Genomic DNA, 23,746 nt, shown 5'->3' with positions numbered 1-23,746 from the left:
ATTTAATAATTGAGAAACGTACCATCCATACTCCTTCCTTACAAACCACACTGCAACCTTTAGTGGTCTAGCCACACAAGAAAACTATACATACAATTAATTATTCTCATTGGAGCTCATAAGTATTCAATGGTGACTCTATATGTATACAAGTATGTGGATTTGCACCCTTCAAACCTATCAGCAAAACAAAAGGCTGCTATACAGTGAGGGGTGGTGCAATATATTTAGTGAACATGGATGGCCAGCTAAGGAAGTTTGGGTATTTGGGAAAAGGGGAAGAGGTGATGGGGTAGGCTTATAACCAGCCAGGAGTTGGGGGTTTATTAGAGTGGGGGCATGAAAATCTGACACCAACCTGGTCCTTCTGTAAATAAATCCAATGCCCCAGCCATTCCGCCCACAATCGTTCATCCATTGGTGCAATAGTGCTCTTCATGACTGGTTATCTGATTTCTGCCCTTATATACTAGACACAGCCCACATGATTCTCTCCTTATACAGAAAGGCCGGCATTTGGCTGCTACCTAAATAACACTTAATTTGACCAGATATTCGTATAACTTGCCATAGATTTCATAGGTCATCAGTAATGTAATATGATATGTCATAAGCAGTGCATCATGACTATGGAAGTTATACTTAGGCTAGCTACTTATACCAGGTGAAATGTAGGTTTTGTTTTGTTTAGTTTTAAAACTATAGTTTTTTTTACTAGAAGACCTACATATAACTCAACTTTAATAGTTGTTTTTTCAGTGAATTTATAAGGTTTTTTAACATACATTAAAATCTTACAAACTTATGTATGCATAACACAACCTTAACTTTGAATTTTTCAGTGAATTGCTGTTTTTATAATGTACATTAAGAACATATTATGGTAAGTTTGCAGCCGAGCCCTCGGTATGCAGAGCCGCTTGCACCGCATGCCCATGTATGCCTTTTTTTTAGTTTTTATCTCCTGGTTTTCGCAGCACTCCTGCTGGACTTCATAGGACTGCACTGTCTCACATGAGTACCACTGAGCCTGGATGACCCGAACTATTTTTTTGAAACTTTTTGTCCCAGGGTTTCGGGGGTTTGGGTATCCCTACCCTACCCCTTGCATAGTTTTTTAAATATCTTTTAGTACTCGGGGACCGAGTGCCTGAGTCCCACAAAGGCAGATGAAACTCTTCTCTTCATTTGGTGGCCAGTTAAACAGTAAACACAATTCTTGAAAATGGTTCTACCACTCCAGTCAATCAGATTGCTTTATTTTGATGTCTAGTACCACAGGATTCTCACAGGAGTATCTTGGGGTCCCGCAGCACAACGGCTGAAAAGATTTACACCAGATTACAAAAAGCATGCTTTCTGAATAAACTTCAACTGCAAATTTGGTGTAATATTGATCAACCATTTTCTATGGTCGAGTGCGCAAAGCGCTCTGTCCCCGGTGCAATCTCTCTGTGAGCTTTTAACTATGCTCATGTCACACCCATCAGTTTTGTTGGTTCGTGGACTTGCCTTTTAAAGTTCGCTTGATTCCATTAGTAAAAAGGCATGCATACGTCATGCCTTTTCCGATGTTTAGCCTGCCTCAAGCGCACCGGCCAACTACTGAAAACACAAGAGGCTCCATGTTTTCCGCATGATTTCTGGACCACTTTTTCTCTTTATTTCATAGACAGCGCAATATCGCTGGGCAGTAGTCGAGCGCTTTGCATGACACTGACCCTGTTACATGGATAATTGCTTGTTTGCGGATTACATGGATAATTGCACTTTTGCCGATAAGTTTCACTGCAAGTGAACTTTTGTTTCCCTTTGTGTGTCTGTTTCACGTTAAAGGCGGTTGTCGGCGCGCTTATGTGAGACTGTTTTACTTTTCATTTTCAGTTTATGTGGCAAAAAAAGTCCAGTTAGGAGTTTACAACGCTAATAGCTCTAACTCGAGCAAACACAAGGCCCATTGCATTGCAAATGCTTGCTCTGCATTGTTGTCTAAAGTTCCCTATGGATATTACGTGGGGACAAAGTTTTCATGTATCCTCTGCTTTTCTTAGCCCCTCTTGGACAGATCTCTCTTTATGGATCACCCTGAAATTTTCCAGGAACGCTGGGTCACTCCCAAGTTTTAGGTGTAGAACAGCTCCTTTATATGGAGCATTCTACAACATCACCTACACTCTAAAACTGCTCACTCCAAATGTCTGTTATATCTAGCAGAGTTGTAAGGATAAGATTAGCATAGTGACATTGACGATGAGATGAAAAAGTGACCATCAGTTTTGCTGCTCTCCACCTTAAACTTGACAACTACCATATGATACAATATAGGACCACATTACATAGTTACCAGTTCTGTATTTTTTATACTGCATGTTAACTTGAGGGAGAGATCTTAAAAATAGCTGTTTTCTTCAAAGTGCAGCTAAACAAAGGGAACCTGGTTGGAATTACAATGTTTAGGCTTTCTATATCTTTCTTTAAAAACTTGTTTATAAAACAATGGGCAATGGTGAATGGATTTAGGCGATTTTGCTGATGTATCATTATTCTCATAAATATTGATTTACTGCGCTTGTCACATCATTCATCACATGAATTCCAAAATATGCAACCAAAAATGTTGTTTCTAGCTCAGATAGATGAAAACAATACAGAGAATGTGCTGCATAATTTGCATTCTTGCTGCACAATTTCTATATACTTGCTGCATTATTTGGTCCTCCATGAAACATAATCCTAGTTATAACTGGTATAATGAAATCCACACTTCACATGCAACCGTGAAATATTTCTCATATGTGTATTGTTCCATGTAAAATATGGGTTTTATACCAATGCACACCCCCTCTCCAAAATAACTAGGCTGGCCCAAGGGGGAAGGAGGCCCCAGAGCCTATTAAAGGCTCAGGGAGGGGGGCTATAGGCCCCCATTCCCAAGTTAAGTATACTGGCCCCAGGAGATGGGGTCCCCAAGACCTGCAAATAGCTTGGGTAGGGAAAGTTTGCTCTCCTCCTCCCCAAAAATATGTAAATCAGCCAGGTGGGATTATCATCATCATCACCATCATCATTATTATTATTATTATTATTACAAAGTTCTTATAAAGTGCACAGCTACCCAACAGCGGGCTTCCTAGCGCTGACAGAACAAGGTGAGGCGCGAAAAGATATGTTTCAGCTGTTTCCTAAAGCTAAGTAGGTTATAGTCAGATCTAAGATGGATAGGAAAGGAATTCCATAGTTTAGAGACCAGGTATGTGAAGGAATGACCCCTGCCTCTTGCTCTCCTGATTCTAGGAATGGTCAGTAGAAAAAGGTTGCTTGACCTCAGATTACTAGGGATGCTGTAAGAAGTGATGAAATGTTGAAGGAGAGTCAGGGGAGAGTCAGGGGAATGATTTATCTTGTGAGCATTCAGTAGAGTTTTGAATTCTATTCTCTTATTGTTTGGCAGCCAATGAAGCTGCACCAGGGCTGAACTTGCTGATTGCATTTTGGACAGGCCTATAAGTGTTCTGGATGCGATCTTCTTGGAAATCTGCAGCTTTCTGATAACATATGAAGGGCTGACAAGATAGAGTGAATCGCCTTAGTCAAGATGGGTAAGTATCTATCAAGCCTTGGTCCACTGCTGTCCAACAATCTATAGGGAGTCATTTGAGTATCTTCCAAACGGACCTCAAAAGGCCAAAGCAGGTGCCTGCAACCTTCTTTGCCTGGGAAGCCATCATCAGGTCTTTATCTAGAATGATGCCAAGGTTCTTTACATCAGATATAGGAGTGGGAGTGTCCCTCCCCCAAGTACGGAGGCCAGAGGAATTGATCCAAAAGCGCTGGAATATTTCTGTCCACTGTTACCTCTGTTTTGTACCTGTTGAACTTGAGGCAGCCAGTGGCCATCCATGTGGTCCGGGCAGGTATTTAATCTGGCAAAGGTTGAATTAGTATTGAGTGACAGCAAGACATTGATCTCGATGGCGTCCGCCTAAGAATCCATCATGAAACCTAGGTCACATATGATATCTGATAGAGGCCAGACATATGCATTAAACAGTGTAGGTCTCAGCGAAGAGCCCTGCGGCACTCTGCACACCAGCTGGTGCATCCCTGACAAAAAAGGCCCTTCACTGACCTGAAAGCTCCTGTTGGCAAGGGACAAGGTTAGCCACTTTATTTGTAATACTGCCCTTGTGATTCTGATCCTTTCTAACCCCTGACATACAATTGAGTGACAGACAGTGTCAAAAGCTACGTTCAGGTCCAACAGAATGAGCGCAGCTGACCCAACCTGGTCCAATGTCTTCTTGAGGTCCTCAGAGGCCAGCACCAAGGCTATCTCTGTACTGCAACTAGATCGGAAACCAGTCTGGGTCTGGTTCAGTAGCTTACTGGAGTCCAAAAAAATCAGATAATATACTATTTATCCAAAATTTTACTTACCCTGGGAAGTAGTGAAATATGTCTGTAATGTTCCACCTTATTGGGTTTTTTTTTAAAGTGAGCGGGTAATCATGTGTTTCCACAGGTCCGGAACATGCCCGCTCTCCAAGGATAACTTGTAGATGGCTGTCAGAGCAGAATGATGGTCACACCTCCTCTCAGTAAGATGCCTATAGTAGCTGGGTCTAAAGGTGAACCAGACTTAACTCTGGTTACTACCCTCAGGACCTCTTTCTAGGTACGTCTTGGGAATACAGAGAGTACCACCTCAGGCTTCTAACTCCAATGTTATTGGCTTGAGTATGAGGATCTGCTGTCCCTGACAGAGAGTCATAAATAAATTTGACCTTTCCTAGCAAATGACTGACCTGCTGTTCACATCATTCCTTGGAAAAACGGGGGCCGGCTCCAGTAATGTTAGGTTTAATAAAGGAGTTCACAATGGCATATATCTTTGGAAGGATGAGGGGATTGACTAATCCATTTGGCAAAGTCTTTCAGTCTGGCTCTAAGAATCACAGATTAATACTGTTTAAATGTTTTTTTTATAAAGTTTTAAAAACTCCTTACACTCCTCATCGTACTTGTGACTCAACTTTTTTTCAAGTCTCTTGCATTCTTTCTTCAGATCTTTTAACTCAGACGAGAACCGTTTGACACTAGTTCTTGCCCGGAAGGTTCTACAGACCTTTTTGGGGATTAATGACTGTAGCGTGGAGCTGATCCCTCCTGAAAGCTAGAGTAAGAGACAACCACATCAATATCTACCTTAGAGGATGAACTCCCTGGAATTGTTTCCCAACATGTAATGCCCAGCTTGGACCACTGCCTAATCAATTTCATTAGTGCACTATTAGATTCAGGTTCTTCTGCTATGGAAATAACAAACAGAATCAGCAAATGGTCCAACCAGGGAGCTGGCAAAGAGGCCGTTACGTTCATAGACAGGACATTTGTGAAAATTGGGCCCTTAGCATGAGTTGGGGAGATGACTAATTGCTCAAGCTGTCTAGATAATAAATCATGTTTGAAGTTGACTATCTGTGAACATGTAGTGGCATCCATATGAATATTCAGGTCCCCTAATAACATGAAGTTGGCTGCCTCAAGGCAATGCAGCCATACAAATTCTGGCATGTTTTTGGAAACTTTTGTGAAGATTTGGCAAATGGGGCCAAAGCTATGAACAAATCATAAAATACATTAAATAAGGAAACACAGTCATATAACTAACTAGTGGTGACCTCAATTCAGTAATATATTATATATACATATTTATATAAAAAAGGTATACACACACATTTTCATATATATATATATATATATATATATATATATATATATATATATATACACACCCACACTCACTCACACATGCGCACACACTCACTCAACACACACATATTCATTTTAAGACCCAGATAAACTAATCCCTCGCTTGCGAACTAAAATTGAAAACCCCCTGAAAGTATCCAGTTGCAATTAAAGACACAACTCATTACTTGGGGCTCCACCCTACGAACTATAACTAACACTTCTTCAATGATTTTTTAGCCATCTTTCCTTAGATTTGAATAATCCTCCCAGTATAAGGACGCTATCTTCATGCCATTTTACCAAGGGACTTTGATAAGCTAACGTCATCATATCCTAAAATAATTTGTACCATGTATTTTCCTTTCATCTGGAATTATGTTCTAAAACCACACATTAATCATTCTACATTGCTTCTAGATTCCATCTCATGAGATAGCCGTGAGAGGCTGGCGTGGATGCCATGTATTGATTAGTTCACACAGGCGCTACAGCAATCCAGCTCACTGAAGTGACTTCAGGGACCAGTCTGCACTCTCTCGTTACATAATGACAATCTGTTTGCCTCACTCAAGTCATTCTACTTCAGCTAGCATATAATTAATGGCATGTCATTGTTTAAATGCTAATTTGAACAGTTAGGGCTTTGATGATTTTATTGTTCCCACGGAGCAGAACATTCAACTATGCCACAGAAAATTATTCTAAAGCCGTAAGCTGCAGCAGGGAAAAAAAAGAGTTCTGTAGGAATGAAGTACTTGGACCCAGGGGGCTGATAAAGAACGCACAGACCCACGGGGAGGCGGCAACAAACGGCACACACAACCTGGAGGGAGCTTGATTTGTTCTTTCCAACATTTAGCACTATACAAAAGCATCAGATGAAAAATAAACCATCAGGGGGGACTGGCAGCAGCAAATTCTAGATATCCTGATTAAACACACAACACCCCCCTACCACCTTCCACTAACGGCCAATCACCTTACCTTGTCCGGTGATCCTCCGGGAGGGAACGGGATCCATAGGGGCTGCTCCGCCGCCAGCTCCCCGTCACCAGAACACAGCCACGCCGAATCCTGGGTTGTGTTTCGGTGGGCGGTGTTCTGATGACATGGCGGTGGAGCAGCCTCCACTTCACCACAATTGTCAGGCACGTATGGGTGAATGTCGGAAGCACAGGACGTCCGTTGTCTTTTTTGGTGCTACTGAAAGCAATAACCCGACTTTAAAGGGGTTCTCTTGCAAGGTGTGCTTTAAAATGTCATCTAATACCAATGAACAAATGTAATTATTATTGGAAGAATTGCTTATTCTTCAAAAAAAATGCAAACCCTCTGTAAATGTATTAAGGAAATTTTTCGTTTAAAAAAAATATTTTATATTACTCTTACAAAGTGCAGGCACTTTTTAAAAATCACTCCACTTGCAACTACAAAAATGCAAACAGTTGTCCTATAGTTGTCCTTCACACCCCCCTTCTAAGCATTTCAGAATGTGATTTCCATCTCAAGCCGCCCCCACAAAATGTAGAATTATAAGACCGGTAAGTGTGAGTGATGGGGATATTTTTCTTTAGAGCTATACAAGAACAATTCTTTAGGAGAGCTTTACATGTAACAACCACTCAATGACCAGTAAATCTTCCCCTGTATAAGTAGTTCCTCCTTTAAATTAAAAATGTAGGTACTTCATTTAAAAAATCTGATTGTGCAATGATGTTGAATGCTTTCTTTTTCTATATAGAGACTGCAGATTAGGTAGTCGATTTAAAATACTGTTAGGCGCATTGGTGAGAAATTACAACATAAAGGCAAATACTTCAAGAGGGCAGAGAATGGTTAATTTCCTTTGTGAATCATAGTTGAAGTTATGTCACATGGTCAAAATATGCAGACACGAGCAAAGAAAAACAAGTCAGCCAATGAAAGAGCAGGCAATGAACAAATATAAAGTCACCCTGGGGAGCTAAACCCAAAACATGCACGTGGGGTATTATCACATCCAGGTGTGCAATATCATACCAGTGCACTGGATGGTTTAGCCTACAACCATATCTCCAGTGTGAGAATGGGGAATAGTAAGCTCAAACATAAAGTCAGAAGGAAATATCTTGTAATTAGCAGTGAAAGCAAAGGAACAATCCCCAGAAAATGTACAGAAGACCAAAACCTTAAATTCTATTAAAATTCACAGACAGGTACAGAGGCGAAATAGCAATCCAATCCAAGGAGATCATGTTACATAAGTTTGTATCATGAGAATACAGGAAAAGTGTCAAAGTGGTTAGGCCTTTACAGCAATAATTTGTTTTAAATGTTATGGTTCTATGTTTCATATTTTTATAAATACCCCAGGAAGGACTTGCAAGGGGTTTTCTGTGAAAACCATAAGAGGGATCCACTTTATTGGATTGCATAATGAACACGGAAAGGATACTTATTAATAACAAATGAGTCACCGTTATTAAAACCACAAGAATGATATTGAAGCAGATCCTGGTACTCACCAAAACAAGGATCTTGGAAAAAGGCAGAGTATTTACAGAAGAAATAATAGTGATTCACACAACAAATACCCATGATAAACATCTCCTGAATTACTACTCAAGTGATCCCTGATTAATATAAAAATGAATAGGTCATAACACCAAATTAATTACCCCAGCACTGAACTTGAGTATTAAAAAATGAAAAGACTATTAAGGTTGACTCAGTTCTGACATGAAAAGGAGCTCTGACATGAAAAAGACCTTAAAAGAGAATTGAGAAATCTTTTGTGATCATTTAAGGGTGGCTTTGGAAAAGCCACAAAACAATGAAAAAAAAAAATTGTCATTCAACATGACTCAGAAATGAGAATGAACTTGATAAAATAACTTTATTAGTAACAGATAGATGTTTTATATTCGTTTTTATAAAACGAGGAATACATTAAGAACAATTCCCAAATGAACGTGGGAAAGAACTAGATTCACAAAAGATCGTTCAAAACAAATGCAAGAATGACCATAGAAAAACCTGTACTCAAAATAAAAGGATTACAATGCCAGAAACATCTAAAGAATGTTCCCCAGAGAGCCTTTATTATGTGAAAAAGTTTGGAAAAAGACTTAACGCTTAAAGAATAACCTCAGATCAGAGATTGTTTATTAAAAGTGACAGCTTTGTTATGAACACCCAATGTACAATGTGCATAGAGGACAATATTTAGTAATGAAGGATGAAACCATTGTAAATGCCTGAAGACACGTTATAAACAGCTAAAGATTTATTTATTTTTAAAGTCTTTGGTTAATTAAAAAAAAGATTTTTAATAAAGATACCTCACAAAAACCCCGCAAAGTCCCCTGATTAATACAGTAAGAAGACACAATCATAGATCCCTTTTCCAATTGTCTCATAGAGAACCATGATTAATATGACATACTCTGGCCTAAAGAAGGGAATGAAAGAAGTAAAAGGTAACTAATTGTAATGCAGACATCCTAGGTTGTTGGTATAACTATTATTCAGAATAAAAGTGGCTGATTTCCCTTTCGATGTTTTGTATAGTTATATTATTCTTAGTTATTGGGCCACATGTGTTGATAGTTTATTACACATCCCTGCCGAAGTACTGAAAGTAGCTTAAAGCATGGTTCCAAGTCACCCACCCCACACAACCACCCTGCTTTTCACAGCCATCTACTTGGCCTTTACATAAAGTCAACAGAGGCTCAACTGAAGCCAGAGCCATGGGATTCACATTCTGTGGCCTGACACCTACAACCACTTCTTCTTGCTAGACGTGTCTGGGTTTGAGTAACAAGGCACCACCGCTGGAAGAGTTGACCCCCAGATCCTCCAGCAGGAGATGTGAAGAGCCAAGTCTGCAATCTGCTTCTGTAATTGTCCTAGTGGGATACAGCTAGGAATGCAACCTAGCAGTCTTCACTTTTATCTGGTTTAATGGCTTATATCTCTACACGAAACCTTGGGTAGTAGACTGCTATCATGGCATGGTCCAAATGGATGAATTCAGATGTTCAGATGTTGACAATCTGAAAGATCTTAAAGGACTTACTGATCCTTATGGCTGGGGAAAAAGTGAACTTAAAAAGTGTGAGATAGGCACAAGATAATATAGTTAGACGAAAGGCAGGAATGACATACATATCATAGCAGCCTAGATATGTTTCATGAGAGAGGGCAGCGGGTAGACCAGCTGAGGTGATGTACCCTTTAAACCATAAATTCCCATGTATGAAGGCTCCTTCTGTCAACTAAATAGACAAGAACTACTCTGCAAAGGACACCACTTATCGACGAGTACAAGTGTGATGGTGTGTTTAGTGAAATGAACAGTGGTTCACTGAGAAAAGGGTAAAACCACACATTCATTTCATGCTGGCTTCTGAAAAAAACAGAAAGTATCAGCATCTTTTGATTCCCACCAACTCATGTTTGGTTTGAACCAGTGACCTACAATTTAAATTTAAATGGCTTTAGTCCTCAAACTTCCCATTATTCTGTCTGCAGATTCAACCTAGTAGCTACATGGCTGCCTGTAAATCTGACAACCTGAGTTGTAATCCTGGTTTCAACATTTAACCAAATCTTGTGATTATGGATAGACTCGTGATTTTTGTGAGGGAGAACCTGGCAGAATTTGTATGGTGTGGAAGTTGTAGGATACCGAGTTTCGCACCTTGGAACCGGGGCATTGGGAAACATGCAGGCTTACTGTTTTATCCACGGTGTAGAACTCAAAATGATGGGCAATCTCTCGCTCTCTAAACTACGCACCCTGTGGTATTAGTTTTATAGAGTGCTGTGTTACCGCATCAAAATATTAGCCCCGGGAAGAATTAAAATGTAGGTATTAAGTGCTACATTACAAGAGAACACTTCTGTTTATCTAGAGCAATGCTTTATCTAGCACTTGCTGATCCATCAAATGGAGCTGAGTGATAGAAAGATTAGATTAAAACAGTCTTTGTTGAACAGTCTTTGTTGAATTTTGTTTACCACAATTAAAACAACATTTACTGCATTAATAAACACATCAGCAATTCAGTACCAGAACTCATGAGCAGCAGTAGTCATTTTGCTTTGATACAATTGTCCCATTGCTAAAAAGTTATAAATATCAGAAGTTACTATTACACAACTGTAAATAACGATTGAGTCTTCCTTCCAACCTTCCAAGGAATTAAAATTGTGATTTGTACGTCACTCTGGCCGTTATTACGACCATCGCGGTCATGAGAAATTGCCACACTCAGACCCCCAGGTTGCCACCGGTCGACAGCCTGGCGATTACGACCCCCGTGTCTGCCAGCCTTTTCATGGTGGTTCCACCGCCATGCAAAGGCCTGCGGGGATGGGGTACTGAGGGCCTCATGGGGGCCCCTGCACTGCCCATGCACTTGGTATGGGCAGTGCAGGGGCCCCCATGGACAGCCCCGTTGTGCTTTTCACTGCCTGCAAAGCACGAAGTGAAAAGCGCAACGGGTGCTTTCACACCCAATGCACCGCAACATTGTCAATGTTGTGGTGAGTTTCCCGCTGGGTCAGCGGGTGGAAATGTTGTTTCCGCCCGCTGGCCCAGCGGGAAACTCTTAAATGGGCCAGTGGAAGGAAGACCTGACTGGTGGGCTTCCGTCCTAAAGAGTTTGGCGGGCGGTCTCTGCTGCCCACCAAACTCTTAATGAGGCCCTCTATGTTTCAGCAGTGACCATTCACCTCACCGGGCCATCATTTAAGGGGACATGTTATAACAGTTTTTCAACCTTGCAATGTATGTATCATCCCTTGTATGGTCGAAAAATCATAGGGCCATGTATGAGAATGAGACTCTGAGTCGCATGACTCAAATTGTCAATGTTGCATTACTATACACTTATACCCTGAAACCGGTCCCAGGATGCTTCTTCCTGGTCCAGGGAGGACCTGGCCTGGCAGTTCGGACTAGACTGTTCCCATGGGGAATAGGGTCAAGACTGATTTGCATATGGCTGGGTCCAAACTGGGGTGACATAGTGAGCAAAAGAATTGATTGATTAAACCCAGATCTGTGACTGGGGTGAATGATTGATTGGTTCTGCATTCCATCCATGCTTTGTGCTTGTCTGCAATGCTATACACGTCACAAAGAAAAGAAGGGGGCATAGAGGCATGCCATTTCACAGAGACACTTTATGATCATTTAATCCCACTCTGGCATATAAAGGATGCTGACTGCCCTTCTAATGTGTGTCACTTTGTGTTACGGGGGCATGCAGTGGCAATGAACTGTGTCAGTACTGCGGCCCGTATCTAATACTGATACTTTGCAAATGCAGAGAAAGGGATCTGCTGCCCTTTGAAGGCCTCCACTCCCTCTGCTGTTGAAATGGGATTGCCTGAAAAATCCTGCTTTAGTAATGGACCTGGTGCATTAATTTCCAGAGTCCCATGTGCCCTTTCCCTTAGAAACAAGGTATTTTGGCAATTCGTTGTGCAATGGTGCCCTCTTGTGTCCATTTACAGTAGAGGCATAAGGCATAGGTTTCAAATGACCTTAATGTTGTAGTAGCCCTGCTCTTGATTACTGATGAGCAGTATTTCTGCAAATCTTAATGACCAGCCTTATGGTGCTTTGCCAGACAGGTGTGTCCGGCGCCGTTCAAATGGGCAAAGTCATACTCTAGATGCTGTGCAAGCACCGCTCTGTTATGAGACCTGCCCAAATATACATTTGACCACGTTATTTACAGAGACAAATTTATTTCTCACTGACACAAAAAAAAGAAGACGGGAACTATACAATTGAAGGAAGTGATATTCCTTCATAGCGTGCCTGGTGACAGCGTAAATAATAGATCAAAACAACACTAATACATCTTAAAGCAATCCTCCTTCAAGAAGAGAAGCATTCCTCCAAAGATTCAGCCCCCACTGGGGTAAGACTGATGATTTTTAGCCTTAAGAAATGCCTAAGTGCATTCAAAATATGGTAATTCATATCCTCTGGCATCGCTTACCATACAGATTTAAGTCACTCTAAGTTTATCAGTCACCAGAAATGCTTCCTTTGTACTTTAGCAAAATCTGTGAAAAAGTGTTGCTTAAACCAAAAACCGTGGTATTTGATGTGTATATAACATATCGTGATGACCAGAGCTCAAGGAGCATATGTGGTAGTGAGCTACATTTTATCTTGGTTTTTATTAAGGTACTCTAAATTATTAAATAAAACGTGAGGACATACTCATTAATAACACATTCATTAAAAAAAGATAAGTGGATCATTACCACCTACTGAAGCTGCCAACTGACATGTTAAGTATTATACAGTGATTTGTGTAGCAGGGTCAGTGTAATTATGTGGCAGGGAAGGATCAAATTATATGGCAGGCTTTACTAAATTTCGCAGCAAGAAAAGGCAAATTACTGCGGTGTGGCTAGGTATCCAGGCAAGATGGCAGCTCCTTTCTGAGCTCCTCCGAGCCCACCGCTTCGCTGCATGATTTTCCCAACCCTGATGACTTTTAACTCCCCCTCCTGGACAACCCCACATTCTGTCCTGAAGGGGCACCCCACTTGAGTGCTTCATAGCCCTGGGACTCCACGGAGTGTACTCCGCCAACGCATCTGAAGAAACTTCCGACTTCCCTAGGATGGCGGCTCTGGTCGCTTAAGCAGTGATCCGATCAGTGTGCGTGATCCATCCACACAATCCTCCCTATACAGTAGAGCGTACAGCGGCCAACACAGACCTCAAATTAATAATGGCGGTCCTGGATGGGACCTCTTCTGGTGAGCCGCCCTCAAGATTCTAGCTCCCCTGCACCTCTGCGCTGATTTCCTCGCGCAGCCTACCGCCTGAACTGTCCTTGCGGCTCCTGCCGTTTTACCATGGGTGCAACCTCTGTTTGAAAACAGCAAATCAATGCATTTTAAGGATCTCGAGGGGAGAGGGCTTGAGGCCTACGAGCTTTTAGCCACTACTTTTTTTGCCTGCATTATCCTTCAACCCCTCCCCACCATGAAACAGCATATCAGCGCGTATCAGTGAATTTTCAGGATCTCGGGGACAGGGGTTTGAGGTCTCCGAGCCTTCAGCCACCAGGTTTTCTGCCTGCACTATCCCTCAGCCCCTCCCCCCCTGTGAGGTTGACCCCCGCAGCCTGCATTGAGGGGCCCTGGTGGTCTCTGTGTTATTGGCTCTGCAGGCAATCTCAGAATATCACCCAGCAAATCTCTTAATCAATTGCAGAGTCTCTGAGCATGGTAACTGGCGGATTGAAGTCCCTGTCTGGACCTCTCTGGCTCACCTGGACCTTCCTGCTTGTTTGGTCTTATCTGCTCCCTGTACCTTCTGCCCGGGTTAGCATCCTCCCCCCCCCATGCCTGGATGCTCACCTGCCACCCCGATGGTGCGGACCATTTACTTTCACTTCTGCTAATCACCTACTGGTTTCAGGACCGAAGTGCAACCCGTGACTACCTAGCATCAACTGCAACACGTTCCCTATTGTGGCCAATATATTCAATGACCTGAAACAAACTCTACTCATCAGTCGGAGTACTGTAATTAAAGCAAGGTCCACCACTTTGCTTAATTTCCGTGATTGTTTGTGTCCTCTATAAAGTCGGCCATTCTACCCTGACATGGTTACACCGCTGTCTTTCTACAGCAATTGGACTGAGTCTGTATGAACCAGGGCTCCACCTGTATCTCTGTTGGTTATCTCTTACTCCGTACTGGATCATCTGCAAATCAGTGGTCCTGCTACGTCTTCCCTGGCCTGTCCTCTGTAGTTTCCAATCTCCTACAGACATAGCAGACCAGAGAGACCACAGGCCGACAAAAGACAAGGTACCTAAATCTGGATTGAAAAGATCAAAGCATGAAGCTCCTAATTCCCCAATAAAGGAGAAGCACAAGAATCAAACCACCCTTGAAATCATTCTCAAGAAACTGAACAAAGTCCACTAAATTGTCCAAAGCACAAAGACCAACACTGATATGCTGCAAACGGAAGTTGCTGCAATCGGAAGAGACCTCAAGGAGCTTAACCTGAGAGTGACTAACGCTGAAAACTGGATAGACATGATGGAGGATCATCTTTCAGTGCAGTCCAAACACCTACTCAAGACTAATGACTCCCTCGCCAATCTCAAGCGCAACCTAACAGAGTAGGAAGACCTTAAAAGAAGAGGGAATCTCAGGATTTTTGGATTACCTGAGGGATCAGAAGAGAAAGCCCCTTCCTTGAGTCATGGATTCCAGCGACCCTGGGTATCAACTTTAACAAAAACTTTGAAATTGAGCGTGATCATACGTTGCCCTCCTACAGATTGAAAAACATGTCCACTCCACAAGCTTTCATTTTTCAACCTTTGCGCTACAACACACAAAGCTCATTCTATCCATGTAGCGTGACATGCCTCTACAAAACACACCAATGTTGCCATAGGTGCTTTTTGCTTAAAGAACCTTAAACTTTTTCAGTGTTTCACCTCCCAGCTCTCAAAAACTACCATAGATTTCATTCATTATTAAATGCCCTCTTCTCGTTACGGACCCCTCACTCCGCTCGACTCAGACTTGTTCCTTTCAGCCATGTTACCCATGGCAATAGCACACCCTTGTTTTACTTCTGGCCACATATAACACCTCCTACAACGTATCCTAATACCACATCACCAACTCTTGCACTCCTTATTCCAGGGTACAATTCTGTATATGATGATTGGTTTTGTATGAGACCCAGTGCTAACCCCAACTCAGGAGCGGATATATGCCCCATCAAGTATTCACATGGAATCCTGACACTATACTCTCCATATCTCATCCTGGCGCAACCCTCGAATGACCCCTTTTGGTGGGCTCCATGGGGCTCTTGCACGCCTCGGACCTGAGGATTTGTCTATGCAACACTTAGCCCCCGGGTCCCCAAGCATTCTCATGTCTATTGAGCACTCTACAAGACCCCACATTCCTGCACATTATTTCCAATGATCTCCCTTTCTATAAATACTGCCCCCTTCCATACAACATTACTTTGCTCATCTTTTGCCCACCATCCACTATCATTCCTCCCCAAATTCTCAGTGTGCACACGGCCAATGTTAAAATTCAACTATCCTCAATACTCATTCCTTTACAATTCCCCACAACACCTCCTTATATTACGCTGGACCCTATATCCTCATCCTCCTGTCTGCTGGCCAGAATCATTATTATTGTTTTAAGACTAATGTTCACACACACATGCCACTCTGTTACACGATATTAGTATGGAATAAGAGATTTGAATCAAGTTATTTGTCATGTAACCTGTTTGTTCTAAGTTATTTTATGATCTACGCAGTCTGAGTGAACATTTACTACCCAAGAGACCTCACATGTAGACTAATCTACCCATCACACGTCACCAGATGACGTGTTTAGCTTAACTTGTGCAACCCATGTGTTCCAAATGGAAATGTATTGCCCATCAGGGCCCTTATGTTTATACTTTATCAATCTGTAAGCGTTGTGGCGGGCTGGTGCCTTGCCACCTCTTTTGCTTCTACTGGGTGCTTTCACTGGTGGTATCTTGTAAGTGTCACCCACTACCGCACTCTCCATACCTCGTCTCTTGAGACCTTTCTCTACGTTGGAGAACGACTGCTTCCCCATGACCCACCACATTACCTTTGTATCCTCTCCCACCTTGTGCCTATCTTGTGTCATGTGAATTTACATTTCCTCACTGGCCATGTCACGAACTTTCGCCATCTTTAACACCGCGTACAGCACCCTCTTACTATATTTTAATGGCTGATTCCACTGCTACTATTCTTAAAATTATTTCCCTTAAAGCTTAAGGTCTCAACCACCCTGTTAAGCGAAGAAATATTTTGGACTATTGTTACTCTCTTAAGGGCGATTTGGTATTCCTACAGGAAACCAAAATCAGTCACAAAGAAGCCCTCTCCTTTCGCGCGGGTTGGGTTTCTGACGTCGCCTGTTCCCCGGCTATTAAAAAAAAAAAAACGGGGTCCTCACTAGATCTCTAAGTCCTCCGGCCTCTCACCCATCTCAGCGGAACCTGATCCAGATGGCAGGTGGTTAATTAGGCATCTAGAAACACCCACTACAGACATCTATGCAGTGAACATGTATGCATCTATGGCTGATGACCCTAAGTTCTCGGATAACCTCTGATAAACTTGCACTCCTCTCCTCAGATGCACAGATCGTCCTTGGCTGTGATTTTAACTTCCCAATGGACCCCCTTCCAGACAATCTGCCTTCAGATACAGAACCCCTGGATCCCATAAGACTCTCAGAGCTTTGTGTTCAGCTCATAAATTAGCTGATGTCTGGAGGCTTCATAATCCCACTAGCAATTACTTTTACTTTTTTTTCGCCCACACACAACACCTTTTCCAGAACTGACTACCTCCTAGTTGATTCCTTCCTCCTCCAACCCGCCACCTCAACCTCCATTAAACCAATCATTATATCGGATCACGTTGCCATCTTGATACACCTCTAAATCCTTCCCATCCCACCGAAATCAAAGGTCTGGTGCATAAATCTAGAGATTCTTGAAGATGCAAAGATGGTTAAGGAACTCCATGATGAATTAACACAATTCATCCAGATAAACAAAAACTCTATTTCCTCCCCAGTTACTCTTTGGGACTCCCTAAAATGTTACTGTAGAGGCCAAGACATAAGTCTAATGTCTTAGAAAAATAAACGTATCAAATAATCTCTCTGGATCAACTGATGTCAGAAGTCAAAGCCAAAGAACTGATTTTCCAACAAACTAACAACCCAACCACCCTGACAGCCCTGAAACTCCTCAATTGAGAATTTAACTCCATAGTCAGCAAACATGCTCACCTGTGGATCCATGCCCAGAAAGGTAAAAAGTTAATCTACTTAAATGAAGCAGGGAAATCCCTGGCGGGCTACCTAAAGTTTAAACATAACTCCACCCTTATCCAATCAAATGAACATAATGTATTACAAACCTCAACGGATGTGATTCATAAATGTTTCTACACCAAATTATACACACCCACCGTCAACATCCCTCTCGACGACTGACCACATTTTTAAGAATCCCTACCAAATAAAACACATTTTCGAATCTGAGTGAACATCCCTATCTAACCAGATCGCACAGGAAGAAATTATTTGTGCCATAAAAAGTATCCTCTCCAGTAACACCCCAGGACCAGGTGTCTTCCTAATTTTCTAAAACTTTGTCCATCCACTTGCAGATACCTTAGAATAGACTTTTTCTTGTTTCGCTGCCTCTGGCTCGGTTTCAGGCTCTGCCTCTGAAGCCATCATTGTGGTTATCCCAAAAGAGGGTAAGGACCACTCCGACCCTAAAAATTTCAGACCGAAATCCCTCATCAATATGGATGCTAAAATCCTTGCAAACTGCCTCACTCCCCTAATTCCCAAACTTGTTCATCGCCGACTAGCAAGCAACAACACCCGTCTCTTCTCCCATATCATTAAAAAATCCTCTTACCAGCTTCCCCCCCACCACAGCGCCTATTATACAAAGAAGGCTTTTGACAAAGTATCATGGCCTTTCCTCTAGGCTGTTCTCTCGAGACATGCCTTGAATGTGGAATTTATTCGTATGACCATGGCTCTTTACTGCATTCCCTCAGCCAGAATCAGAATTAACGGACCCTTGTCCAACCTTTTATACTCAAACAAGGAACCCTACAAGGCTGTCCATTGTCACCACTCCTGTTTGTACCCACAATTGACCCTTTACTCCTAATGTTAAACTAATCTCTGGAAATCTCAGGCATAACTTTTAACACTATCCCATACAAAACAGCCACAAACGCTGACGACATCCTGATCTTCACCGAAACCTCTGACCTCGCAATTCCAGCGATCGTATCCATTATAGATCAGTTCGCCCACTGCTCTGCATATTCCCTAAACAGGGACAAAACAGAGATTCTCCCACTGAATGTCCATTGTCACCCCTCAGTAGTTGGCTCTTCCAACTTCCAATGAAAGTTTACTATTAAGTATCTTGGGATATGTGTCTTTAAGAACGTTGCTGAATCTGTCTTCATCAAAGAAAACAAAACCCCAGATAAAATGAAGTACTTACTATCAGCGTGGTCACCAAAACACATATCTTGGTGGGGTAGACTTGAAACCATCAAAATGATGATCTCACCTCTGGTCAACTTACTGTTCAGAATGCTACCTACCTGACTCTCCCAAGATTTCTTTCTCAACATCGATAAGGTGGTTTCTAACTTCCACTGGGAGAATAAAAAGCCTAGAATTAGTTTTAAATAACTGAGAATACCCATGAAGTTAGATGGTTTCAACTTCCCTAACTAGTCCACATATCAAACTGCCTACTTGGCGACCCAAGGCGCACAGTGGTTCAAGACTGACCTGTTAAAAAAATGGTATGGCTCGACGCTGAATCCTCCATTTGTCACTCTTTTTCTCTCCTTACTACGCTGTTGATGACAAACTTTCCTTATTGCCAATCCCGTACAATTTTGAAAGACACCATAGCTGCCATTCTTTCTCTAGTCACAGCCCTGATAACTAATATCTGCAATCAACTTTTACATCTTTGCGGTACAGTAAGAAATTTCATATCCCCAACTCCCCAATAATTGGACCGATTTGGGCATCTAAAGGGATCTTGCAGACTGCGGATGTTTACTAACTCTGAACCACTTACATTTGCTTCTCTACAACACAAACACGACCTCTCCAATATGGATTTCTATGATTTCTTTCAAATTAAAGTCAAAATATCCAAGTTTGGTACCATCCATAATCCATCCCTAATACAAAAACTTCACCTGATGCTTAGGAATGGTCACACTGTGTCTTCTACAAGATATTTACCATTGCAAAAAATACACACCATCCACCCTTGGCACAGAAGTGGGCTTCCTATTTCTCTGCTAGAATCCTACCTCTCCCAAGCGAGCACGTCTGGACGAAAATTGGCTCAAATTTACCTCAACACAAATTGATCCCTCTGATAACCCAAACCACCTTCTTCGCTACACACTTCTTATTCTGGACACCGGCACAGATGCAAACACATGCTGGGCATGTGACCTGGCCCCTAGCGATGAAGAACACATGTTCTTCTCTTGTCCTCACCTGCATCCCTATTGGCAAGATATCTGCCTTGAACTACAAAATATATTCCAAACACCCATTCTACTATAGTTCCTGCTTATCCTACTAGTTCCACACTTTGCAGGCGCCCACTCCATCTCTCTAACATAGATCTTTTCTTCCTTGATCTTTTACTCACCATCGCCATCAAAGTAATATTGATAGACTGGAACTCTATTGACAAAGTATCATCCCAGACCTGGTGGGCTTTGGTCACTTACTTAAGGAGCACGCACGTATCTCAGTCTAAAAACAAAGGGTCTCCAACACCTTCCAAAAGCATATGGGAGACATTTGATCTATTTAATTGCAAATCATCCTCATAATGGAAAATCCATCAACGTCACTCCTTCACGACCACAAACGCTTGTCACCAACTTCATTATGCAGAACCCAACATCCTTCTTATCGACTCACATGACACTGTCACTTTCTTTTCCACCCTTCCCTTTACCTCTTTTAGTTCTTGTACTAAACCTTTCCTACAAGTACGTGTACGACATGGATATGTTACTGTTACTCCCCATGGAGATGATCCATTCCCTCCACCATCTTCTGTTGCATATCCCCCTCCAATATCAACTTCAATGACTCAACCACTATCCCTTACCGTTATTTTTATCAATTAATAATAGAATGCAATTATTGATGTCTACAAATAATATATCGTTGTACATGACTTGTAATATGTATGTCTCTCACCAACTGCTTTTTTTCTTTCCCTCCATGTTTCCTCTTCCGTATAGTTTTTGTATTTCTAAAAGTGCCAATAAAATATTTTGAACAAAAAAAGCAAATTACGCAGCATTATGTGGCTCATTTGTGACAGTATTACTTCACTATTATTACACGTTAATAATATCTGGACAAAGGTTCCACCTCATTGGAACCAGTCTGACACCCAAATACAGCAATAAGCAGCAGAGAGTTGAGCAGTAAACCTTGGCACTGTGCAGAAACACTTGGTGCATTTTACTAACGTTTGGTCCTTTTGAGCTAGAAACAGTTTTTTGTTGCTCAAATTTGGAGATTATGCATCAGATGACAGTTGATGCTGCAAATCTGGCAAATCCATAATTGTGTGGCACACACAATGGTCGCACAATTGCATAGTTCCAGAGGTTCTGGTGTATATCATTGGGTTTGCAGTTCTTTGGCCTCTGGGTGCTTTTGGAAGGCAAAGACTCACATCTGCAATGTGTTAGAGTGGGCGAACTGAGTTAATTCAGCTTCCCAACATGTGTAGCACAGGCAGAACTGGGCCATAAAGCAGTAATATCACGTGGGCCAAACTCAGAATGTGGTTTTGCCAGTGGCGGCTTGCGGGGTGCAGAAGGGGCGGGGTGGCGTGCGGAGGGGGGGGGCGGGGTGGAATAAAAATTAAATAATTAAGAAGAAGAAAAAAAACACTTACCTCCTCGCCATTGTGCAGCTACATTCCACTCTGCCCCTCCGTCTTCTAGCTGCAGGCACAGGCTCCCAGCCTGCCCTGCGGCCAATCCTCATGTTGCTCAAAGCAGACTGGGAGCCTGTGAAGGCTCTCCCCAGCCCAACCCAGCCGACGGGCGGCCAAACACACATGCACTCTGAGGAGGATGCTCCTCACCCCGTGGCCCCACCCCTTTCAAAGAAAACGATAATAAACATAGTTTATTTTCTTTTTTTTTTTAAAGGTTTTGCAGCTGCTGCTGCCAGCGGGGGGAGGGTGATGCTCCTCCACCCTAATGAAGGAGCTGCCCCTGGGTTTTGCCCACTTAGTTTACCCAGCTTTACCGGGCAAAAGATGCACACGGGATTACCGCAGTGTCAGATCAGTATCTGCAAACATCTTGTGTTAGAAATGGGGTTTTTGGTTGGCAGTTAGGTTGCCCTCTGTCCAAGCAAGAACCCTCACTCTAGTCAGGGTAAGTCACACACAATCCAAAATCAGCCTGTGCTCACCCTCCGGTAGCTTGGCACGAGCAGTCAGGCTTAACTTAGAAGGCAATGTGTAAAGCATTTGTGCAATAAATCATACAACACCATAGTATAACACCACAAAAATACACCACACAGTGTTTAGAAAAATATAGAATATTTATCTGGATAATTGTAGGTCAAAACGATCAAAGTTGCAATACGAATTTGTAAAGATATCACTGAAAAGTGATATTAAGAGTCTTTAAGTCTTTAAAAAGCAATAAAGTGTCTTTCAAGCACAGAGTACCTGGTTTCTGGTGGGAAATCTCCTCAGAGGGCCACAGGAGAAGAGATGCGTGGAAAAAGGGGTGTGTGCGTCGTTTTCCGCTCAGCACACACAGACTTGCGTCGTTCTTTTCCACGCGGGGAAGTCGGGCGTCGTTTTCCGGCGCGCAGACAGTCTCTTTTTGTGGATCGCGGGGATTACCAGATGTCCCGGGTCTGTGCGTGGATTCTCCTGCTTATTTTCCGGCTGCGCGTCGTTCTGCGGGGCTGCGCGTCGAAGTTTCGATCTCACGGTAGGCGTCGCGTCGATTTCTCCTTGGAAGTCGGGCGTCGTTTTCCTTGCGAGGCCGTGCGTCGAAATTTTGGTCTCACGGCAGGCGTCGCGTCGATTTCTCCTTGGAAGTCGGGCGGCGTTGTCCTTGCGAGGCCGTGCGTCAAAGTTTCGCACTCACGGTAGGCGTCGCGTCGATTTCTCCTTGGAAGTCGGGCGGCTTTGTCCTTGCGAGGTTGTGCGTCGAAGTCTCGATCGTCCCGAGGGCGTCGCGTTGATCAGCGTCGGTGTGCGGCGTTTTTCTCGCCGCAAAACAAGCTGTGCGTCGAAATTTTCGGCGCACGGAGCGTCCACGTGAAAGGCAGAAGTCTTTTTGGTCCTGAGACTTCAAGGAACAGGAGGCAAGCTCTATCCAAGCCCTTGGAGAGCACTTTCACAGCCAGACAAGAGTTCAGCAAGGCAGCAGGGCAACAGCAAGACAGCAGTCCTTTGGAGAAAGCAGACAGGTGAGTCCTTTGAGCAGCCAGGCAGTTCTTCTTGGCAGGATGTAGTTTCTGGTTCAGGTTTCTTCTCCAGCAAGTGTCTAGTGAGGTAGGGCAGAGGCCCTGTTTTATACTAAGTTGTGCCTTTGAAGTGGGGGTGACTTCAAAGAGTCTCTAAGAAATGCACCAAGCCCCCTTTCAGTTCAATCCTGTCTGCCAGAGTCCCAGTAGGGGGTGTGGCAGTCCTTTGTGTGAGGGCAGGCCCTCCACCCTCCCAGCCCAGGAAGACCCATTCAAAATGCAGATGTATGCAAGTGAGGCTGAGTACCCTGTGTTTGGGGTGTGTCTGAGTGAATGCACAAGGAGCTGTCAACTAAACCTAGCCAGACGTGGATTGAAGGGCACAACAAGATTTTAGTGCAAAGAAAGGCTCACTTTCTAAAAGTGGCATTTCTAGAATAGTAATATTAAATCCGACTTCACCAGTCAGCAGGATTTTGTATTACCATTCTGGCCATACTAAATATGACCTTCCTGCTCCTTTCAGATCAGCAGCTGCCACTTCAACAGTGTATGAGGGCAGCCCCAATGTTAGCCTATGAAAGGAGCAGGCCTCACAGTAGTGTAAAAACGAATTTAGGGGTTTTACACTACCAGGACATATAACTACACAGGTACATGTCCTGCCTTTTACCTACACAGCACCCTGCTCTAGGGGTTACCTAGGGCACACATTAGGGATGACTTATATGTAGTAAAAGGGGAGTTCTAGGCTTGGCAAGTACTTTTAAATGCCAAGTCGAAGTGGCAGTGAAACTGCACACACAGGCCTTGCAATGGCAGGCCTGAGACAGGGTTAAGGGGCTACTGAGGTGGGTGGCACAACCAGTGCTGCAG

At 42.9% G+C, this 23,746-nt stretch overlaps 1 protein-coding gene across 2 annotated transcripts in view; it reads right to left on the bottom strand.

The window, feature by feature from the left end:
• Positions 1-23,746, bottom strand: part of SHANK2 (SH3 and multiple ankyrin repeat domains 2) — a 2,270,638-nt gene that overhangs the window by 691,789 nt on the left and 1,555,103 nt on the right. The window lies entirely within an intron of this gene.

Source organism: Pleurodeles waltl, chromosome 3_1 (genome assembly GCF_031143425.1).
Source record: "Pleurodeles waltl isolate 20211129_DDA chromosome 3_1, aPleWal1.hap1.20221129, whole genome shotgun sequence".
NCBI lineage: Eukaryota > Metazoa > Chordata > Amphibia > Caudata > Salamandridae > Pleurodeles > Pleurodeles waltl.
Note: the sequence above shows the minus strand (reverse complement) of the source record. Positions and strands in the feature narration are given on the sequence as shown.